The 22,257-nt window shown below is 32.9% G+C and overlaps 1 long non-coding RNA gene across 1 annotated transcript; it reads right to left on the bottom strand.

Annotated features, from left to right (window-relative positions):
• Positions 1 to 429: 429 nt before the first annotated feature.
• On the bottom strand, positions 430 to 20,916 carry LOC103105841 (uncharacterized). Its single transcript, XR_462747.3, has 3 exons — positions 20,579 to 20,916; positions 6,868 to 6,965; positions 430 to 5,369 (listed from the first exon to the last, which is right to left on the bottom strand). It is a non-coding gene; the product is annotated as an uncharacterized LOC103105841 (long non-coding RNA).
• Between the last annotated feature and the right edge of the window lie 1,341 nt (positions 20,917 to 22,257).

Raw genomic sequence — 22,257 nt, 5'->3', positions numbered from 1 at the left:
AATAAGCTTATCCTTTATCTACTTTTAAATTTCTTATTTGCATAGTTTTTTTAATTAATTAAAAACTGAAGAGATTTATAAAAATAACATCTTAATTGGTAAACACTGATGAAAATATGTTTGACTTTCATTAGTCTAAATGATTATGTTATTAGTATGCATTAACTATGAATATATTTGAAATTAAAACTTGTATGCTTCTGATTTGTTTATTTTTTTTGAACATTAATGGGTTTCAATCTGATCATTCACCTGGAGGGAAATCACTAGGAAGGAAACTTACAGGCAGAAATGTTCAGGAAATAGACTATTGAATTTTGGAAATTAAGTAAAATGTGTTTCAAACTTTTCAGTTCCCAAAGCATTTATAATGGCTATCCATATATTTCAATACTATGAGGGCAATTTTCTCTTAATTGTCAATTTAATGTCATTTGTAAGTTTTGAACTTTTGGACAAATAACCAAATGGATATATGTCTATGGTATCTTTCATATGGAAGATGAGCATAAAAAATTAGATATAATGCTATGTGACAAAATGAAGAATAGTACATGGAATAAAGAATCCCTGAGCTTATATCCTTTTTCTAATACTTGCAAGTTGTGTGAAAATGGGTATGTCCTTCTCATAGCCTTAGTTTCTTCATGTATTAAATTATAATAACTTGTAGTAAATACTCATATCTATAATACCTACAGAACCAAGGCTGTTGTGAGGCTTAAATTAGAGGTATGTAAAAACAAAAAAGGTTTGAAAACTTTAAAGTTCTATCTATAGTCCCTTAATAGCAAAGGAGCTTCAGGAAGGAGGTTTTTTCTTTTCAAATATGGAAGAAAGGACATTAGGTATTATGGGAATCAAAAGCTTTCTGCAACAGAAGAAGTCAGGGAACTTTTGTTCACAGCTGGAGCTGGATCCAGAACACCCCTGCCAGGAGACAAGGTGATTTGAAATGAAGGATATTGCTACCCCAAACTGAATATAATGATGAGCAGTTGAAGCCTTGTCCACCTCAATGGAATGCTAAAGGAATGACTATGTAGCAGACAATTTTGAGATATCACTCTGTTTCTTCTATAAGGATGTAGTAAATTGATTATTTCTTTCTCATTTCTCCCCTCCAAGACCTTTTCTTTACAAGTGAAATTGTTTATGGGAGATTATTTTCTATAAAAATCATTATATTTACTGTATATACTTTTATAACAGATTTTGTCTCCAAGTAATGATAAGCATATTTTTATTGAATTATGTATCCATATTTGATAAAGGAAAGTAGACCCACAAATTGAGTAATGAACAGAGATCATCTTTGGGTCAATGGCCCTAGATTTAACTGTAAGCTTTGATTTAAGTTTTATTTTCAAATTTAAAAAAAAATCAAAAGAGCATTTCCATACAGAAAGAAAAAGATTGTACACAAATGAAATCTCAAATCCCTTATAAATTTAGCTTTCTTTTCTTCATAACTAGAAAAAAATCCCACATGTAATATTCAAAACTTTCCTGTTTTTCTGTGTTTCCTTCTGCATATTCCATTCCTTACTTTAAAAAATTAGTTAATTAATTTATTAATATAATCTATCCATAAGTGTCCCAACCATTCCCAACACACCCCACATCCCAGAAGGCATCATCTGGGAGACAGACATACTTATATGAATTATTTCTTTCATGTTCATTCTCATTTCAGTTCACTCACATGTAACATGAATAATTTCTTCTCCTAGTGTTATATCTGTAACTACATATGATATTCTCTGGGTTTTACTCATTTTACTGTTCATTATCCTATATAGTTCCTTCTAAGTTTCTTTTGCTTAAATCTGACAGCTAATTGTCTTTTATATCACAGTAGTATTCTATAATAATCAGACACCATCATTTGTTTATTCCTCAAATGATAAGCAACTTCCAACTCCTTGCCACTATAATGAAAGCTATCATACATGTACTTGAATATACAAATTGTTTTCCCTTTCCCCTCATCTTCCTAGGAAATAGACCCAGGAGGAATATTGCTGGATCCATTGGTATGCATAGTTCTATAACTCTCTGGATGTAATTCCAATTTGCTCTCCAAAATGGTTGCATCAGTTTACAGTTCTATCGAGAGTGTACTAGTGTCTTCACTTTTCATATCCTCTCCAAATATTTGTCATTTTACCCTTTAATCATTTTAATTAGTCTAATGAGTATGAGATGATATTTCAGAATTGTTTAGTTTGCATTTCTCTCATCAGTCATGATTTAGAGCATTTTTATGTACCTATAAGTAACTTTAATTTCTTCATTTGAAAAATGTTTGTTCATATCTTTTGCCCATTTACCAATTGGGAGAGAATTGGGAGAGAAAATGCTCCAGTTTTCCATTTCCCTTCGAATCTTGGCAACATTTGTTTTATTTGTATAAAATCTTTTCAATTTAATGTTCTCAAAAGTAGTCATTTCACATTTCACAATATTTTCTCTTTTTGACTCAAAAATCCCTCACTTATCCACAAACCTGATAAGTAATATGTTCCCTAATCTTCTAATTTGCTTGTGATATCTCATTTTATGTCTAGATCATCTATCCATTTTGATCTTATCTTAGTGAATAGTTTAAGGTTTTGGTTAATATCTAGTTTCTGCCACACTACTTTCCAGTTACACAAAGATTTTTTTTTTACTAAATAATGATTACTTCTATCCCCAAATCTAGATCTATGTTTCTGTAAAATAAAAGGTTATTATAATATTTTACTATTTTGTTTTATTTCTGTTTTGTTCTACTGATCTACTTTTCTATTTCTTAGCCACTATGAGGTAGTTTTTATAAGCTTTATAATATAAGTTAAAATCTGGTACTGCCAGACTTCCTTTGTATTTTTCCATTAATTCTTTTTATATTATTGATCTTCTGTTCTTCCAAATGAATTTTGGAATATTTTTTTCTAACTCGAATAAGGTAATTTTTTTTTTACATTTTCATTGGGATGGCATTGAATAAGTAGGATAACTTAAATGCAAATCTTATCATGATATAATTACCAATAATATCATATAATAATAACCCTGCCTGTCCATGAAGAAATAATATTTCTCAAATTATTTAGATTTTCCTTTATTTGTGTAAAAAGTGTTTTATAATTATATTCATGTAGTTCCTGAGTTTGCTTTGGCAGGTATACTCCTGGGTATTTTATTTTATCTGTGGTTATTTTAAGTGAATAACCCCTTTCTATCTTTTTTGCAAGACTTTTTTAGTAGTATATAAAAACCTGATGGTTTATGTGTATTGATTTTATATCCTGCTACTTTGTTAAAGTTATTGGTAGCTTCATCTAACTTTTTAGTTGAATCTATTAGATTTTCCACATATACTGTCATATTATCTGCAAAAAGAGATAGTTTTATTCTTTGTACACTCTTCTTCCTTCAATTTATTTTTCTTCTATTATTGTTATTGCCAGCATTGCTAATGTTATGCTAAATAATATTGGTGAGAATTTATATACTTGCATCACTCCTGATTTTATTGGGAAAGCTTGTATCATCTCACATTAGAAATAATACTAAGCTGATTCTCCTCTAGTGACCCAATAGGAGTTTCACATACAAATGTCAGTTGTTTTATATTATATTGTACTCTATATGGAGTTGATGATTACATATATGAATGAAGTAATATTCTTTCAGAGATTATATAAAACTGACATAACCCTTTATAAAGTTAGAATAGATCTTGTTATTCCAATACAATTATGGGCAATAAAAAAAAGAAAGAACGGCTGAGAGAAGTCAATGTCATCTAATATATTATACTCATAACAGAAAAGGAAAATGAGGCTCAGGGAAGGGAAAAGTTTTGCACAAGGCAACATGAAGAAGTATAGTTATGGAAAAGAGAGAGGTTTTTGACATAAGGAAGACATGAAGTCTAGTCATGTATCTGATAAAAATTGATTATTTATAGCAAGCCTATAAGTTACAGAGGAGCTGTTGATCTACATTAGTAAAATAAGTTGTGGTGCCAAGAGTTCCTCCCATTAAAGATAACTTAGTCCAGAAACAAATAGTAGAATAGAATAAATAAAACAATAAACATTTAAATTAGATGCAAAATTGTTATTAGATGCTGTCTCCTGGTTTCCAGACCAGTATATCTGTGCATGTATTTGTTTGTGTGTGTATTTGTTCTTGTGAAGTAAAACTCTCAACTCTCAAAGGTTTCAGAATTATTTCCAAATCCAAGTTCCTGAGGTAAGTAAGGAATATTCTTTTATAATATTCTTAAATATGGTATGTAAAGGGCAAATAATTTTATCAGTTTGGGAATTCCTTATTTCTATGTGCCATTCAGAACTAAGCTCAAGTTCTAACTCCCTCAAATACTTTTCTTGTTTTCCATTCCACACTTATTAGAACTCATCTTCAATCAGTAGTCATGTGTTATTTATATACTCAGTATCTATGCTGTATATCCCCAGTAGATTTCAAGCTCCTTGAAAGTATTGTTTTTGGTCTGTTTTTTTTTTTTTACTTTTTCTTTGTGAATCCAGCACTCACTAAGTAAGGACTCCGTAAATGCTTGCTCATTGATTGTCAGGTGCATATGGTGGCTTGTATATACCATTTGTAAAGAGTTGAATGGTGGTAAGAACTATTAAGTGTCACATAGCTAAAAAATGTCAGAGGTGGGATTTGGCCAAATGTATTCCTAACTTTCAGTTTCTAGATGGTACAGTGGAAAGAATAATGTTTCTGAAGTTGGGAAAATTCATCTTCTTGAGTTTAAATCTGGCTTTGGATGCTTATTAACTGGGCAAGTGACTTAACCCTGTGTACCTCTTTTCTAATCTGTAAAATAAAGGTAAAGGAAACGGCAAACCTTCCATCATCCTTGTTGAGAAAAGCTCAAATGGGATTACAAAGAGTCAATCATGATAGAACAATAGCAATTTCTGATTTCAACTCCAGCACTTTCTCTAACTTACTCTATCTATCATCTATCATTTCCAATAATTGATAATTCCTTTGTATTTCTTCGATAAGTAGGCATCATAATTATCTGGATTAGAGAAGACTAAAGCCTGATCTTATTTTTTTCTCTGATTAGTCTATTCTCTATATCATCATCATACAATGTTTAATTCTTTCATATACCTGTAACTGTGCTATTACAAAAACACACTCTGTTTAACACTGTTTTTTATAATTCCTATCATCAGTGCAATTTTCTTTCATTTGTGATGTTGATCTTCCTTCTTGCTATCTTGTTTGAACAGATGTTCTCACTTAAAATCAGTTTAGTTTGTAGATAAACTCCTGTTCAGTGATAGATTTGCATTTTGCTTTATTTTCGCCACTTGAGATGTTCTCATCTATATTCCAGAAATTCAGAAAGGATGGAAAAATCTGTTAAAATCTATTAATGTTTCATGTTTCATGCTTCAAAACAATGTTGGAGTTTTTTTTTTTCATTTTTAGAGAATTGAGCCTCCTGTCCCTTGACCATTAACCAGTAGAGTTGCAACATAAACTCAGCATTCATTTTAGTGAAATACAGTTTGTTATAGTCTTGTAAAAATTAACTCAGCCCCCAGAGTTAATCTCTCATTTGCTATTATTTCAAAGTATCTCCTACTGTCTGTCTGAGCAAAGGGGCTAGAGATTCTTTGGAGTAATAGAACTCTATAAAAGACCAAAGTATGAATACATTTTGAAGCCAGAAGATGGATATAGAGTGCACTTGAATGGAACTTACTTTTTTTATTTTTTTGTCATTGATGTCAATGAGTTAGTTGCAATTATAGTCCTAACTTTAGAAGAGTACAAAAAAAAAATCAGATGCTTCTAGAGCAATTTATAGATTCATTTAACTTAAATCTAGTGATGTTCCCAGCATCTTGAGAAGACTTATAAGCAAAAGGTTGTCTCCATGAAGAAAATGATAACAAATATAATACATTAATGGTCCTCTTGCTTTTGCCATGTTCTTCTCCAGTTCATTTTATAGATAAAGAAACTGAAGAAACAGGGTGAAGTGACTTATCTAGGAAACAAAGGTATTCAGTTTTTGAGGCCTGAACATTTTAAGGGTCCTAGATACTATAATACAAAATGTTCAAGTTAGCAAGAGCCCTAGAATTGTGTGGTTGAGAATTTTTCAATAAAATGTGCATATAAACAGATATATGGTCTATGCATATATGTGTATATTTAGAAAGTGACACACAGAGAGACAGATACAGAGGAAGAAAGACAGAGGGACTAAGAGAGAGATACCGAGGGGGAGTGAGAAGAGAGAGAGAGAGAGAGAGAGAGAGAGAGAGAGAGAGAGAGAGAGAGAGAGAGAGAGAGAGAGAGGAGGAGAGGGAGAGGGAGGAGAGAAAGAGAAGAGAAGAGAAGAGAGAGAGGAGAGGAGAGGAAGAGAAGAGGAGAGGAGAGGAGAGAGAGAGAGAAGAGAAGAGAAGAGAAGAGAAGAGAAGAGAAGAGAAGAGAAGAGAAGAGAAGAGAAGAGAAGAGAAGAGAGAGAGAGAAGAGAAGAGAAGAGAAGAGAAGAAGAAGAGAAGAGAAGAGAAGAGAAGAGAAGAGAAGAGAAGAGAAGAGAAGAGAAGAGAAGAGAAGAGAAGAGAAGAGAAGAGAAGAGGAGAGGAGAGAAGAGAAGAGAAGAGGAGAGAGAAGAGAAGAGAAGAGAAGAGAAGAGAAGAGAAGAGAAGAGAAGAGGAGAGGAGAGGAGAGGAGAGGAGAGGAGAGGAGAGGAGAGGAGAGGAGAGGAGAGGAGAGGAGAGGAGAGGAGAGGAGAGGAGAGGAGGAGGAGAGGAGAGGAGAGGAGAGGAGAGACAGATAGAGGGAGGGAGGAGAAATGTAATATGGCACCTTTATTTTTTCGCTGGCTGTGGCTTTTTGGAATGCAACTCTCCTCTCAGGGTTGGCTTAAGCTAGACGTCTTCCAAGACAAAAATGAACTCCCACATCTGCAATAGAAAGTATGTGGGTAGAGATAGATCAGCAATGACTTTATGTTTGGGTACCATCTTTTGAGATACCATGGTGATTGTGTAGATAGTGCTTCTATAAGATGTTTTTGCATTTTGTTCCTTATATCTACTCAATAAATGTTCCTTTTAAAAGGTAATTTGAATTTATTGATTAAATGATATTGAATAACTATTACCAGAAGTTGTTATTAGTGGAAAACAATGGATTGAAGCTCTTGAATGCAATACTAAAAAACAATCCCAGATACTTTGGAGAAATTCATATTAATCTTTGATAATATGACCTGTAAGTCTGAGTATGATTTGAGATAATAACACCAGAGTCTAAGAACTACATGATAAAAATCATAGTTTTAAAAATATTTATAAATATAACTATAAGAACTTAAAATATAAGACATTTTTTCCAATGATAAATAATTTGATCTAATAGAGGGTGTTCATAAGAGAGGTTTAAAAGTTGCACAGACAAAAGAACTTATTTTGTGTGGATGAAATAAAAATGAGACATTGAAGAAGGATTGTAACCCAGAACAATTATAAATCTCACATACTTTCTAATAGTTTGGTGTTGATTTGATGATCCATGTCATGATTCTTAAGCTTTTAAAATTTACTTATTTGGTTGTTTACCTTATTTTAACTTTTATAAAGTCACAAAAGCGAGAAATTAAATTATATTACGCTCAATATTTTGTAACTTTGAAAAAATGTTTATTTTTCTGAGAAGCTGTTATAGAATAAATACTCTACAAAAGATCTATGGAAAAAATAACCAATAATAATAATATAATATGAATAAATGTAGAAGGTGAATGGCCTGCAATTCACATTCTTTTTTTAAAATTTTAAAATTTATTTATTTATTAGAATATTTTCCCATGGTTCCATGATTCATGTTTTTTCCCATCCCCTATTCCCTCCCTACTCCCAGAGCCGAGGAGCATTTACACTGTGTTTTCTATGTATCATTGTTCAAAACCTATTTCCATATTATTAATATTTGCAATAGAGTGATCATTTAAAGTCAATGAAATTCACATTCTTAAAGGATATATCTATATCATTGAAATCATATTCATGATAGTAACTATCGATCTATTATCTTTTTCTCCAACTACCCTTTCTATAATTGTCTTTGTTACTGCATAGTGCTTTATGCATATTATATTATCCTCTCAACAATTTTATGAGTAAGGTAGTCCAAACAGTATTATGTCAGTTTTACAGAGGAAACTATTCAGAAAGTCAAGTGGTAAATGTAATGATTTTCTTTTAGAAGTAACTCCTACTTTGGGAGGACTATAAGCCTCCATGTAGAAAGTCTTTCTTTTGTCTTCTTTTGATCTTTGAAGAATATAAGGAATGTTCCTGGCATCCTGATTATTTGTGGAATGACAATGTGGGACAGAAGAAAAAGGATAGGATTTGAAGTCAAAAGACATGAGTTTGAAACCCAACTCCAACACTTCCTGGCTATGTGACCAAAGAAAAGTGATTTAATTTTTCTGGGACTCAGCTCCCTCATTCATAAAATGATAATTAACATATTCCACTGCCAATCTCATGTGATTATTGTGGATTAAACGTTTATAGAGGGGGAATCTAGGTAGCTCAGTGGATTGAGAGCCAGGCTTAGAGATGGGAGACCCTGGGTTCAAATCTGGCCTCAGACACTTCCCAGCTGTGTGACCCTGGGCAAGTCACTTGACCCCCATTTCCTAGCCCTTACCACTCTTCTGCCTTGGATACACAGGATCGGCTCCAAGATGGAAGGTAAGTGTTTAAAAAAAGTTTATGGAAAATTAAATTATCATTAAATTATCATGTAAATATTGTTATTTTAAGTTTGGTTTGCAGAGTGTTAGACTACATAATGTATCACTCCAAAGTTTATAGCCACTGCTTCCAAACAGGAATATATTCAAACAAATTATATAAACCTTACAAGTACTTGGGACTCCACTTTTTATGTCTATCCCTTAATATGCAGGGGGTGAATATATAAATCAAGCATCAAGAAGAGCCTTAGGGATTCCATTGTTTTTGGAGGCAAATATGCATCCTTGGTTACACAAACATGACAACAGTAATCAGACTGCAACTTCAGTGTCTAATTGGATTCAACCCAGTGATCATATATCCTTAGCAAAGGTCATTTCCACTGGATAATAAGTGTTTTCAGTAACAATCTGTTCATGATAATTTTTCACTTGATTTCCAGCTGCATGTGCTGTTCCAAATGCTTATTCCCCAAAAGGTTCAGTGCAGTCCAAATACACAGTACAGATTTAGCCTTCTTCTGTTTGAATATTTTTGTTGTGGTGGCAATATCATATCACTTATCCATTATTTATGGAGAATAAGCTATTCAGTACATGGACATTACCTAGATAACTGAATAACAGTCCCAAAGGTCATTTAAAATATCTAAATGTTTATTGGGGAATATTTTAAACAGCCCTACTTACTTCGCCAACTTCTTAAACAGAGAATGATCAACAAGGTCTAACTCCTTTTCCTCCTTTTTTAAAGGTAGCATGGTATAATGGAATGCATTGAATATGAAAGCCAGAAAGATGATGACTTGATTCTCTTCTTTTATGATTACTATATGTGTGATATTGCACAAGTAACAACCTTTCTGAATCTGTTTTCCCATTAGTTTAATGGAAATAACAATCTGCATAATACCTATGTAACAATTCTCATAAAGATTGAATGAAATACTGTTTCGTAGCTCTCTGCACACTTTAAAACATCATGAAAATATTGTCATATCAGGATCATTACTGTTATCATTCAATGACTTGCAGTCATCACTTCAAATGTCAGTTCATTAATTTCTCAAGGGCTATTTTGGTTTGCAGGATAGTTATCTGTGCCAACAATCTGTTTTTGTTCCTTCTTATTTGTGCTTTCTCTTTTTAAAAAAAAATTAAGTCCTTTAGTCCCAAGCTTTTCTGCTAACATTTAGCTTGTGTCTAACATTACTCAGCTCCTTTTCATTTCTTGTTTTAATTGACTGCTGTAGACTAGTAAACCATAATGCTATATGTATTATAATGTTACATGTGCATGTATAGACTCAGGAACGAAGGTCTGAAGTTTTTTCTATAGTCAAATGCAAAGTTTTACAACATGAACTTCATAAAATCTCCATTTAGTACCCACTCTTTTTGGTGATTTGTTTGCTTGTAGGTTTTCATCTCTCTAGGATAGGTGAAGTCTTCATGTAAATGGTCTTTGGAAAGAAGATGTCTTATAGTATTTCCCTTCCTATGTTCTTTCAAACTCATTATTTTTTAAATGAAAATTTAAAAGCTTTTTAAAAATAATCTTCTATTTGCTAGGCACAATGATTTAAAAATAAACAAAACAAAACAAAAGTCTCTACAGTATGGCTTTGAGCCTCAACTACTTTTTTACAAGCTACCATAATCTCTTAAATGTTGAATCTAAAGACCTTTTATATTCTAGTCTCTGGACTTTTGTAACAAGGTTCTTTCCTAATTTGCCCACTTCCTCCTGACATTCCTGAATATCTTTTACCAGATATTAATCTCAGCCATACTTTTTTGTGCATGTTCCTAAGATCTAGCTTTCTAGTTTATTCTTTTCCCCTTCTGCTTCATTTTGTTGATAAACTCATCAACTATTGTTCAAATATCTTCTTTATGACTATGATTCTCAGATCTAATTATCTAAACTCTAGATATAGGATCAAAGATCTAGAAATTAATATGCATTCTGTTCTCAACAGACTGCCTCCAATAGGACAAACCAGGTGCTATTTTATTTCCAGCCTTAATCTATCTCTCTCTCCTGATCTTCATATATATATATATATATATATATATATATATATATATATATATATATATATATATAATGTATATATCTCCAACAACTTATCAGACATTAGAAACTGTATGTTCTATAGATATCTAAACCTCAAGATATCTTTCTGTCTTACCCTCTTCTCTTCTCAATTTTCCAATTATTCTTGAAAATATTTCCATCTTCTAAGTTTCCCAGGCATAAAACATAGGTGTCATCTTTGACTTCTTACTCTCACCCTCTGTCCCCAAATCCAATTTGTTGCCAATTACTCTCAATTCAAGCTTCACAACATCTCTACTATCTGTTCCCTTTTCTCCTGACATTGTTGCCACCTTGGATCAGTCCTCATTACCTGAAGCTTTTACTACTGCAATAGACTGCTGCTCTTTTTGCCAAATTCTTCCTACTTCAGTCCATCTTCTACTTGCCTGTTAAATTGATCTGCCTAAATAAAGTACAGGTTTGAAAGTACCTCCCATCTTTGCTAAACTCTAACACACCTAGTAGTTCTACGATCAAATAAAAAATGTTTTATTTTGCTTTTATGGTTCTTTATAGATAACACATTCTTAATTGTCCAGTCTTCTTACACTTTTTCCCCCTTCTTTCTACACATATTATGACCCAATAACACTGGCTCCTGTGCTATTCCTCACACAAGACATTCTATCTACTGAAACGATGTACTTCACTGACTATCATCCATTCTTTAATTCTCTTTCTCCTAATTTCCATGTCTGGGTATCCCTGCCTTTAAAGTTTTATTTAAAATTCTACCTTTTATAAAAGCCTCTATGAATCAACCTTTATGTACTACCTTCCTTCTATGACAAACTCTAATTTTCCTGTATATAGCATGCATTATATACATAGTCATTTACATTTTATTGCCCTCATTTGACTGAATTCCTTGAAAGTAGAGACTTTTTTAGGAGGGGTGTTTTTTGGTTTTGATGGTTTTTTTTTGTTTTTTTTTCTATATCTTAAGTTCCTAACATTGTTTAGCATTTAAAAGGAGCTTAATACATGCTTTTTAACTTATTTACTTGCTGTAGGAATCTCAATGATTAAATCAGAAAGGCTATTAAAAGGAAAAGGAATTAGACTACTGTTTAGACTGAGGCTGGGGAATCACAGCAATAGGAAGAAGTTTCCAAACAGGAACATTTATATTTTGTCTTTGAGGTCAGAAGAAGGGATGATAGGACTTAATGATAATTCAGGATTTTAAAAGTTGAAAAGGTTTACCGTGATTGGAAATTTTCAAAGAGGTTTAATAACCCCTTTTCCAATATGATATAATGAATATTTCTTTCAGTTATATACTGAGTGAACTACTTGTATCCATATCAATTCTCAAATGTGATTCTGTGAAAACTCACTGGAGGGGAAATGTCATGTCAATTCAGTGTTACTGGAACAAAAATTTCTTCAAATGTTCAAATTCTTTGGTGATGTTATTTTATGAGAAGAACTGACAAATTCTTGAATTGACTCATGGACCATTTCCTTTTTCTAAAAACTGAAGAAACGATGAAGGATCCAGGCTTGCTGGATCAAATTCTGGCCACTAATTAAGCACTGGTTTTTTTTTTTGTGTGTGTTTTTGTTTATTTGTTTTTAAGGAGAGAGAACTTCAAGGCAGTCATGTGATCTTGAACTTTATAGAAAATAAGAAAGGAATCACTGGACAAAATTTTTAGACTTTAGGACAATGTAGTTCACAGTATTTGGGAAAAATAAAAGTATGATCCCTTGACCTACTACTCCCAAAGGTGAATTAAGATTGAAGCTATATAGAATGAAATTATAGTTATGCTACCACAATTATCTTATTAGGAAGAAAAGGGTATGGGATATCAAAAAAATATAAAAACAATTTCAAATGGAAGCCATTAAATAACATTAGATCTTAAAACATATTTTAGATTTTAAAAGAATTTTCAAAATGGATCATCCTGAGGGAAATTAATTAAAATATGATAAGAGGCAAAATCTTAAAGTGATAAGATTAAAAATATAAAGACCATTTTAGTATCATTATGATGTTTGCAAAGTGTTATTTATACCTTTTATGTTTGTGAATCAATACAACCTCATGACAGAAATACAATCAGTATTAGAATAGACAGTTTTACAAGGGAAGAAATTGATGCAATATAAATTAAATAAATCAAGTATCATGCAACGAGTGTTAAAAGTAAGATCTGAATCCCTATTTTGCTGATTCTAAATATAACCCACTTTCAACCCACATTTGCCTCATCATACCATGATGCTTCTCAGTTAAGACTTTAAGAGAGTATCATAGAGCCTCACCCCATCAAAACAATTCAAAAACACAAATATAAGTTTGGGGAGATTTTGTTAGAAAGCAGTTCATATGGACCAACCAAAGAACCTTAGATTCTATGGAGCTTCTAGGGATAGATGAGTCAGTTTTATGATATCAAAACCCAAAACTTAAAATTAAAAAAGTTAATTTTACCTTAGATTCCATACATACATTATATATACATATATATATATATATGTATGGAGAGAGAGAGAGAGAGAGAGAGAGAGAGACAGAGAGAGACAGAGACAGAGAGAGACAGAGAGACAGAAACAGAGAGACAGACAGACAGAGAGAGAGAGAGAGAGAGAGAGAGAGAGAGAGAGAGAGAGAGAGAGAGAGAGAGAGAGTAGAAGGAACATTGATTATGAAGTCAGAAGATATGGCTTCAAATCCTACTTCTATTCATGTATATGTCATTGGAAAAAGATTATTAATGTCCCTAGGCCTCCCACTTATTCATCTTGATACTGAAGGGGCTGAAGTAAATTACCTTTGATGTTACTTGAAGTCTAGATCAGTGTTCCTCTGAGATTATCAGATTACACTAACTTGTACAAAGTACGATTTGGAGGCACAAATCTACATGCTACCATTTAGATGTGAAATTTACAAGCAGGTCTCTCATTGGAGACCAACCAGGATGCCAAAATAGGGAAAATCTATTTCATATAAAATAGTAGCAGCTCCTTGCAACTTACCTTCATTACATACACAAATATACACATATGTATATTATATAAACTATACATAGCAAAAAGAGAACTATACAAGAAGGAAAGATTCAAGTTTACTTCTTGACTCAGAAATGTTCTAATTGAAAACTTAATTTCCATAAGAAACCAAATCTCTTTGTCTTGGTTTTTCTCCTTCAAAATAAGGTTCAGGGTGGGATTAGATGTCCTCTGGGTTTTCTTTAAATTTGAAGTCTATACTTTTTGAGATGTTTGGGGGAATTGACCTCTTCTGGAAAAACTCCTGTCTCTTAGTCTTAAATATTGGTACACATCATGCTTCTTGATGTGCTCTTCTATGTCTTTGATGCCCTTGTATTCAACTGGGAAAGATGACAAGTTTTTTTTTTTCCACCTCATCCTCTGCACCACATAATTTTAACAGAAACCCTTGGGAAGGGAAGGGAAGGGAATCAAATGGAAGGGTAGAGAAGAAAAGAGAAAGAAAGGGAAAGAGAAGGAAGGGAAGGGCATAATGTAAAATAGGGACACTAATGCACTGTTGGCGGAGTTATGCACTTATCTCACCATTCTGAAGCACAATTTGGAACTAAGAAACTTGGAAATAATAAAATATTGTTACTGAATATGTGTGGAAATAATATGATAACATATATATTTCTGCATGTATACACATTTGCAATAAATATGTTTTCTGTGTGCATAGGCATTTTGGAGAGGAGATACTAGCAGCTGGGGAGGATCAATAAAAGTTGCAGGAAAAAACTGACACTCAAACTAAATATTGAAGGAACCCATAAAGTTTTAAGTGGTAGTGATGAGAGAGGAGTGCCTTCTCAATATGGAGGAGTGCCACAGAAAAGGTAAAGAGCTGGGAGATAGCATGTCCACTGTTGCATTTCTCTTTAGTGATAAGGACTTGGAGAAGGCCAATTTCCCTTACAGTTCATTCTCCCACTGAATAGAATTATTTCTTACTCCTAAGTTAGCATAATACATCAATTATGAACTTTGTCATATCAGCAAGGTTATCATTTTACTTTTGCCATTTGGGAATGAAATACATTTGCAGAATTTTTCTTAATATGATGGATTAATTTCTACTCCATGTCCACCTTGCTCCAGCTGCAAGTCCTAAAATGAGTTCATTTATCCTGACAGTTTAGCGACCCAAAATGTCAACCACTCAAGAAAGTTGAAGAACTCACACAAAAAGAAATGATGAGAGAGAGAGAGAGAGAGAGAGAGAGAGAGAGAGAGAGAGAGAGAGAGAGAGAGAGAGAGAGAGAGAGAGAGAGAGAGAGAGAGCAATCCATGGCACACCATTAGTGGCAGTTTGCATCTAATGGTAGCTGAGAAATCTTTGTTGTATCACCTAAAAGCAATGAGAAAACATCCAGGGGGTATTCAGTTTTAACTATGGGATCTCAGGTGAGACCCTTGAGCAAATGGTGACAGCTTATCTCCAGCTGCACAGCCAGCTTTTATGCAAAGTAGCTCTCCAGTGAGACTGCCTGGATGAATATGTCAGGAATTTAGAAGACTCTAAGGAGGTTTTGTGTAGGTATATATCAATGTCATTTTCCATCCAAGTTTTTAGCCCAGTTGATGAAGGGCATGTTAGACTCATTAGAACTCTTAAGTTGATGCAAGATGTTGCCTGGGGTTATGCAATAGAGGAGGGAAGTGCCACAATCTTCAAAATTATGCAGCCATTGGAATTGTATGCCTGATACAACTGTTTATGAGTGACAAAGAAATAGTATTAGAATGCAATAAAATTTGTTTCTAGAATCAGAGCCTGAACCTAACCAGGCTTCAGCATAGTTAGGATAAACACAGTGGATGTGTGTAATGCATCTGGAAAGCAGATTCTCTTTCTACTGACTGCCCACAAATTATCACTAGACACTTTTTAAGGGACTCACATAACTTACTCAGATTTTAAAAGGAAAAGATTCAAAGCAAGAAAAAAGAGAAGAGAAAGAGAGAGAGTAAGGGTTAGTTTAGGATCTCTCCATCCCTTTAATAATTATGAATGTTAAGTTTACAGAGAGTATCTTCATTTTGCAAGAGCAAAAATAGGGTAGTGATTTAGAAATATAATAATTTTTAGAAATTAGAGTACATGGATCCAACTGTGTATCTTTGTACATTTTTTTTTTATTTTGGAAAGCTGGTTGACTAGTTATTTTACTATATTATATATTATGATTTTTTTCTAGCACCTACATTAAATATCCAGGGTGACACATAGTTATCTATGTTTTATTCCAATTACATTTTTGTGTTTGTGCACGGGTTTAAATTCAAGCTGGAGTAAAACACTAATGTATGCAGAAGTACTATAACTGTATGGAAGAAATGCCTTCTGGAAAGATGAGACTAGATCTTTGAATAACACCTCCATTTTTTTACTACAAGTTTTGCTGAAATATGCATGAGAAGGAAAATGTGGGGAATAAAGGAAGGCAGCATTCTGCTTTTTATCCATACATACACAGCCTTCCAAGAAATGGTGGTTATGGGAAACCCATATAATAAAACATCTTCCATTGTTTGGATACAACTATTCCCATTCAGGAAAAAAAAAGTGAACATAAATTTTCTATAAGAGCCATTATCTATCTATTATCTATACTATCAAACTTTGAGGCTAATCCTATTCATTCAAATTTGAAAAGACAAAAGTTACCTTATTCATTGAGCCTAATTAAATGTCACAAACCATTGTTGATATCAAAACCTTTCTTTGGCATATTCATCGTATAGTTTGACAACTATAATTTTTCACTTTTTGCTATTGATTTTTGCTTACTTAGTCATCTTCCACTAATTCATAATGGCTAAGCAAAAATTAACATGTGGAGGTGCCCCTTTGCCCATTACTTTAAGTAGTTAAGACGATAATCAGTAATTAATTCATCCTCCCCATTATTGTTACAACCTTCATTTTCACCTCTTCTTTCTATTTTTTCCTGTATTTGAAAAACTAGGAATTGATTTTAGATATACAACCTGTTTCTCTGTCCTATAGTAATTTATTAACTCAAAATGTCTTTTTAAAATTTTAATAATTACATTTGATTGTTTTACATCACCATAATCTACCCAATTTTCCCCATCCCTTCCCTTCCACTTCCCTTCCACAGAGAAAATCATCATATAACAAAGAATATTTTTAAATGTTAAAGAGAAAAAATTCAGTATAATCCATTAATATATTGAAAAAGCCTGTACTTGGGTACAATGTATCTTAATTCTGAACCTCTACCTTCGGCCAAGTGTAAGATGGGAATTCTTCTCCTGTCTTTATTTTTTAGTCAAGCTTGTTCTTTATAATTTTGCAACATCCATAGTTTGATTTGTTTGTGGTTGTTCTTTCTATTTACATTGAGTTGTTTTGTATATTTTATGACTTTACCCTACTCTGCATCATGTCATGTATATCCTTCCATTTTTCCTATAGTCATCATCTCTCTCTTTTTCAGAAAAGCAGTATTCCATTATAATCATTTCTTATGATTTATTTAGACATTTCCTAAAATAACAGGCATCTACCCCATCTCCATTTGCTTGCTATCATAAAAAAGCACAGCTATAAATATTTTGATATATATGTGGACATTTTTATCAATGGCCACCTTGGAGTGTAAATACAGACCTCTTTTCTGAGTTAAAAGTTATGGACAAATTATAACCGACAAAAGCCATGGAAGATTGTTGTGCTTTAAGAAATGAATTCTGAAGGCAGCAAGGGAAACAATAGATTAGAGGAGTGAAGTGACTTCCCTAAAATCACAGGTTGCAAGCATCAGAAACAAGATTTGAACCCACTTTTTTTAATTCATATTTTTACAAAATTATATCACACAGTCTATCTACTTATGTTTAAGCTTATAATGTTTGTTCCTCTTTCCTCTATTGCACTATATGTTTAAATTCTTTAAAATAGGCTGTCTTTTGTATTCCCTATATAATATTTTCATAATATGTGTATAACACATTTGTTGAATGAAGGTATGAGTCAGTGAAATAATGATTTTGTAAAGGAATTGATATAATGTAAAATATTTTAGGAAGAAATGTAAATTCATCTTCCTTGCTTAAAAAACCAAATCTATGAATAAAAGGAAGGGAAAACCTGTCTATATAGCAGTCCATGTATTAAAAACACATTTCTCTGTACTGTAATATAACTAAAACAAGAAAAGAAAAATGCAACCCTCAGCAACATCAATAGAACTGTAGTATTTAAAACCAGAGAGGTCTTATTGAACTGCTCAGATGTCATCCAGATTAATCTTTTAGTTTCTAGATAACACAATGAGAGTATGAACATTGACATGCTAAACTGCATACAATTAAATCTGTTCAGAAGTTCAACAAGTGCCTTTGTGAGTTAATTGTTTTCTTGACACTAGAAATATTGTACAGATGCCCATTGGTCAATGTCATTATGTGGATTTGTATATGTGATTATAGGTATGAGATGACTTGTAAAGTTTCTTCTAGGAGTTGGATCTCATGAATCTAATTTTTTTGTCAAAGAATCTGTAATTCCATGAATCCAGTGGTCTCTACATTTAAAAAGAGGATTGGAAGCCACCTAAAGAAGATAGTATACATATCACAATTTTGCCTGATGAGATGATCAAAAAAACTAGCACAGAAGAAATTTGCAGGTTATTAAATTCAGGTTTGTGTATAATTGGGTCAAATTAGAGGTTCAGGCAGAGCAATGGGTAAGGACAGAAAAATGGTAAAGAGGTACAGAAAAATGAAAAGACCCCTTTACTCTCTTCTCTATTCTTACACATGTCCTTACTCTCACACATGACTTTGCAGAAGATCCATATCTTTTATTTTTTTATCATAAATCTGCTATTTATTTACCCCATCCTCTACTTTATAAGTTATTTGGCCATGCCATTTGCACTCCTGTCCCTGAAAAAATATTTTGAAACCCCGTCCCTTTCATTTTCAGCATCAGAGGTATTTAAAGAGGGAAAGAGAACACAACCTTTTGAAAATTTTTTTGAATTGAAATTTGAAGTTTTGTAACACATTGAAAGATAAACTATATAAAGATGTCCTTTTCATTAACTCCCTGTCTTTAAGATTTTTCAAACTTCCTTGTAAGTTACCTAACATGACATGCAAAGAACCTCAAAATATATTTTGGTTGCAAATTAAGCATTGTGAAGCAATTTTTAAAAAATTTAACCAAAATCCAAGAATCTTAGACTCTAAATAATGTCTCTCTCTTTTTTATTAGTAGGTTACATTGAAACTTTTATCCATAAACATTTTGATAATATTGAGTTTCCTTCTCACCTAAAATACAATTATGAATGTGAAAATAAATGTGTGTATATATATATATATATATATATATATATATATATATATATATATATATATATACACCAAAAATAGGATAGCATAAATAAACATGTTCTCCCAAGCCCTGGATTTTTTTTATTGTCCTTTTGTTTTCTCCCTCCTCTGCTTCAGTACCCCAAATTTGACTGCCTTAGCACTAGTCCAGTCTTTTACTCCAGAGTTTTTTAATGGGGATTTTAAGAACATGCTACTGAGACCAAAACATATGAAATATGAGAAGTTAACAGAAGTTTAGTAGAGTTCTACTTGAAGCATTAAGAGCAAATGGCATTTTAATATTTGAATAAAAAAATTCATGAAAAAGCAACTACTACATTTTAAAAATGTCCTTATACTTGTAGGTGTGGGGGGAATGTTACATAAACTGTTTTTATAAGAACATTTCTGTGCATTCATTAAAAACACATTTTAGAGTACTTGTGTTTAGAAATAAGTTGTTAGTATTGAAAGGTTGTTTGATTTCCTTCTAGCTCCCTTTATTGCCCCTTGACATGTAGCTTTATTGATTGGTGGGAACGGTGTAGGATTAATTGGGACTTAAAGCATTACTAAGCTAGATATTGGAAAGCCTTGTTCATCTCCTATGCAACTCTGCAGGAGTGTCACATCAATAGGAGCTTTGACAATGCTCACCTATATACTTGGTGGAGTGTGGGGACCCTTAATTTATCTAAATGAGCATAGGTTTTCATTTTATCAACTTGGAAATGGGTGAAATAGCAGTTTGCAAAGACAGCTCCATGTCATTTTAAGTGAAATGCCACCAGGTAAGGGCAAAAATCAAGGAACAGACTACAAGAAAAAAAAGTGTGTGGGATTTAAAATATTTCCAACAATTGTGCAATAGAGAAACTCTTGAATTTGAAGACAGTGAACTTGATACTTAATCCCTAATTCTATTCCTCACTCCTGCACTGGGGAGAGTTGCCTTTCCCTTTTCAAATTGCTTTCCTCATTTGTAAAATGAGGTATTTGGTCTAGAAACACACTGAAATTAAAGTCCCTTCCAGATCTAAATTCACAATATGAACCTATAAAAAGTCAGAATTCCATCCAGGTAAGAGATATGAAGCATATATAATAATTAAAAATAATAATATAAAATAATACATAATAATAAAAATAATAAAAATAAAATAAAAGCTCCTTGAGAGTAAGAATTTTTTAAATTTTCTTCCCCCCCTCTACTTTTCTTTTTGTATCTCTAGCACCTAGCATAGAGTTTGGCACAGTGTATTTTTTTGTATTTATGTCTTTATATATATTTATATATAAGATTTAAATATATAAAATACATTTTATATACTTACCTGGGTTAGAAGTACAGTCGACAAGAATAGGTCTGACCCCCACTCCTAATTAGCACTGGAGTTTTGACCTGCTCTGTTTGTGCCTAGGGTAAGCAAATAAAGTCACTCCTCCTTTAGTAGCCTGACAGCCCTTCACTTTTAGACATTCCAGCTCAGAGCTCCTAAACTTAAATGAACCTCTTGCTGTATTATCCTCTTCCGTTGTAAGGATTACAATATGGACAATCACTTCTGGCAATTGGAGATATTGACTACACAGACTAAGGTTGGACTTGTTGACTTCATTTCTATTGAAAGCTCCCTGCGAGAGGAGATACTTCCCTCTACCAGCACGCATTGGTGTATTATTAGCAACAGAAGTCTTAAAGATGTGTCAGAAGCCCTGAAAATTAAAAGGCCTTGCCAAAGATTACAGAACAACTCTCTTTGTGAGAAACAAGATCAGAATCATACAAGTCCTGAAAACTAGCCCAGCTCTGTATCTACTGCATCATGAGGTCTTAAACTGAACCATATAAAACTTTATTCATTGATATTTTTGTTATACACTCATTCAAGGCTGTTGGGCACATTTTCTCTTTTATTTTTTCCAGTTTTTCTTTTATATCAGACTTATTTTGATACAGGGAACTCCACAATGAAAATTCTCTGCCCATGTGGTATAGCACTTGTTATGAACCTTACATTGTCAGAAAGATGCCTGTGACACTGAGAGGATAAGCATCTTGCCATGGATAACAAATGGAGTGTGTATCAAAAAGTCAAAACTTGAACCCAGACCTTTTCGATTTTAAGCCTGGTTCTTCATCTATGAAAACTTTCTGCCACTCATTTTCATTTTATTAATGAGAAAATAGACTCATATAAGGTAAATGACTTCCCCATGTTCATATATCTAGACAAAAATCAGAGCTAAGACACTTTCTATTATATCATTCTGCTGTTGAGACATGCATTTTGTTTCTTTCATCAAATTTTTAATGCAAAGGCTTTTATTTATTTTAATTTTTATCCTTTAGAGTTTTTTTGCTTTAGAGTTTTTTTTAGGCTGCATAAAAATAAATTCTTGGATCCATGTATTCTGGGTACAAAGTCATGTATTGCATTACTGAATCTGGGCCCACTTCCAGCTTTGTGAGACTGGATTAGAGGTCGGTATCCACTGAAGACTTAGGGGGTTCTGTCAGACCTCAGAGAATATGAGCTGTAATGAACCAACTGCAGTGACAGTCCGAGGTCAGTCTGGCCTCTTCTCAGAGGAAGAGGGGACAGTGCCTGTAAACTTCGATAAAGAACAGTGTGATTTTATCATAACCCTTCCTAGAAATCATTCTCAAGTTTCCAAATGCAATGTTCTTTTTTTACAGTTCTCGTGTTCTTTGGACTTTGTGCAGCATTTGACACTGCTGTCTCCTTTCTTTGTGACTTCTGAGAAACTTCTATGGCCCTTCTCATTTTTTTTTATCATGTTCATCTGGTTCATCTCTACAGTTAGTTTGTGTTTCTTCTTCTGACCCTCAGATCCCATAGGTTCATCACTTTTCTTCCTCTTTTTATAATCGTTCTCTTGTTGATCTCATTGACTCATAGAGCTTTGATTACTACCTTTCTCATGCAGGTAAAAGGAAGAGGGAATTGACCTGGATTTCATTGATATCAGAAACATCCAGATGAGAAAA

The sequence above is a fragment of the Monodelphis domestica genome, chromosome 2 (genome assembly GCF_027887165.1).
Source record: "Monodelphis domestica isolate mMonDom1 chromosome 2, mMonDom1.pri, whole genome shotgun sequence".
Classification (NCBI taxonomy): Eukaryota; Metazoa; Chordata; class Mammalia; order Didelphimorphia; family Didelphidae; genus Monodelphis; species Monodelphis domestica.
The sequence above is the reverse complement of the archived record's forward strand: the minus strand, read 5'-3'. Positions and strand labels throughout refer to the sequence as shown.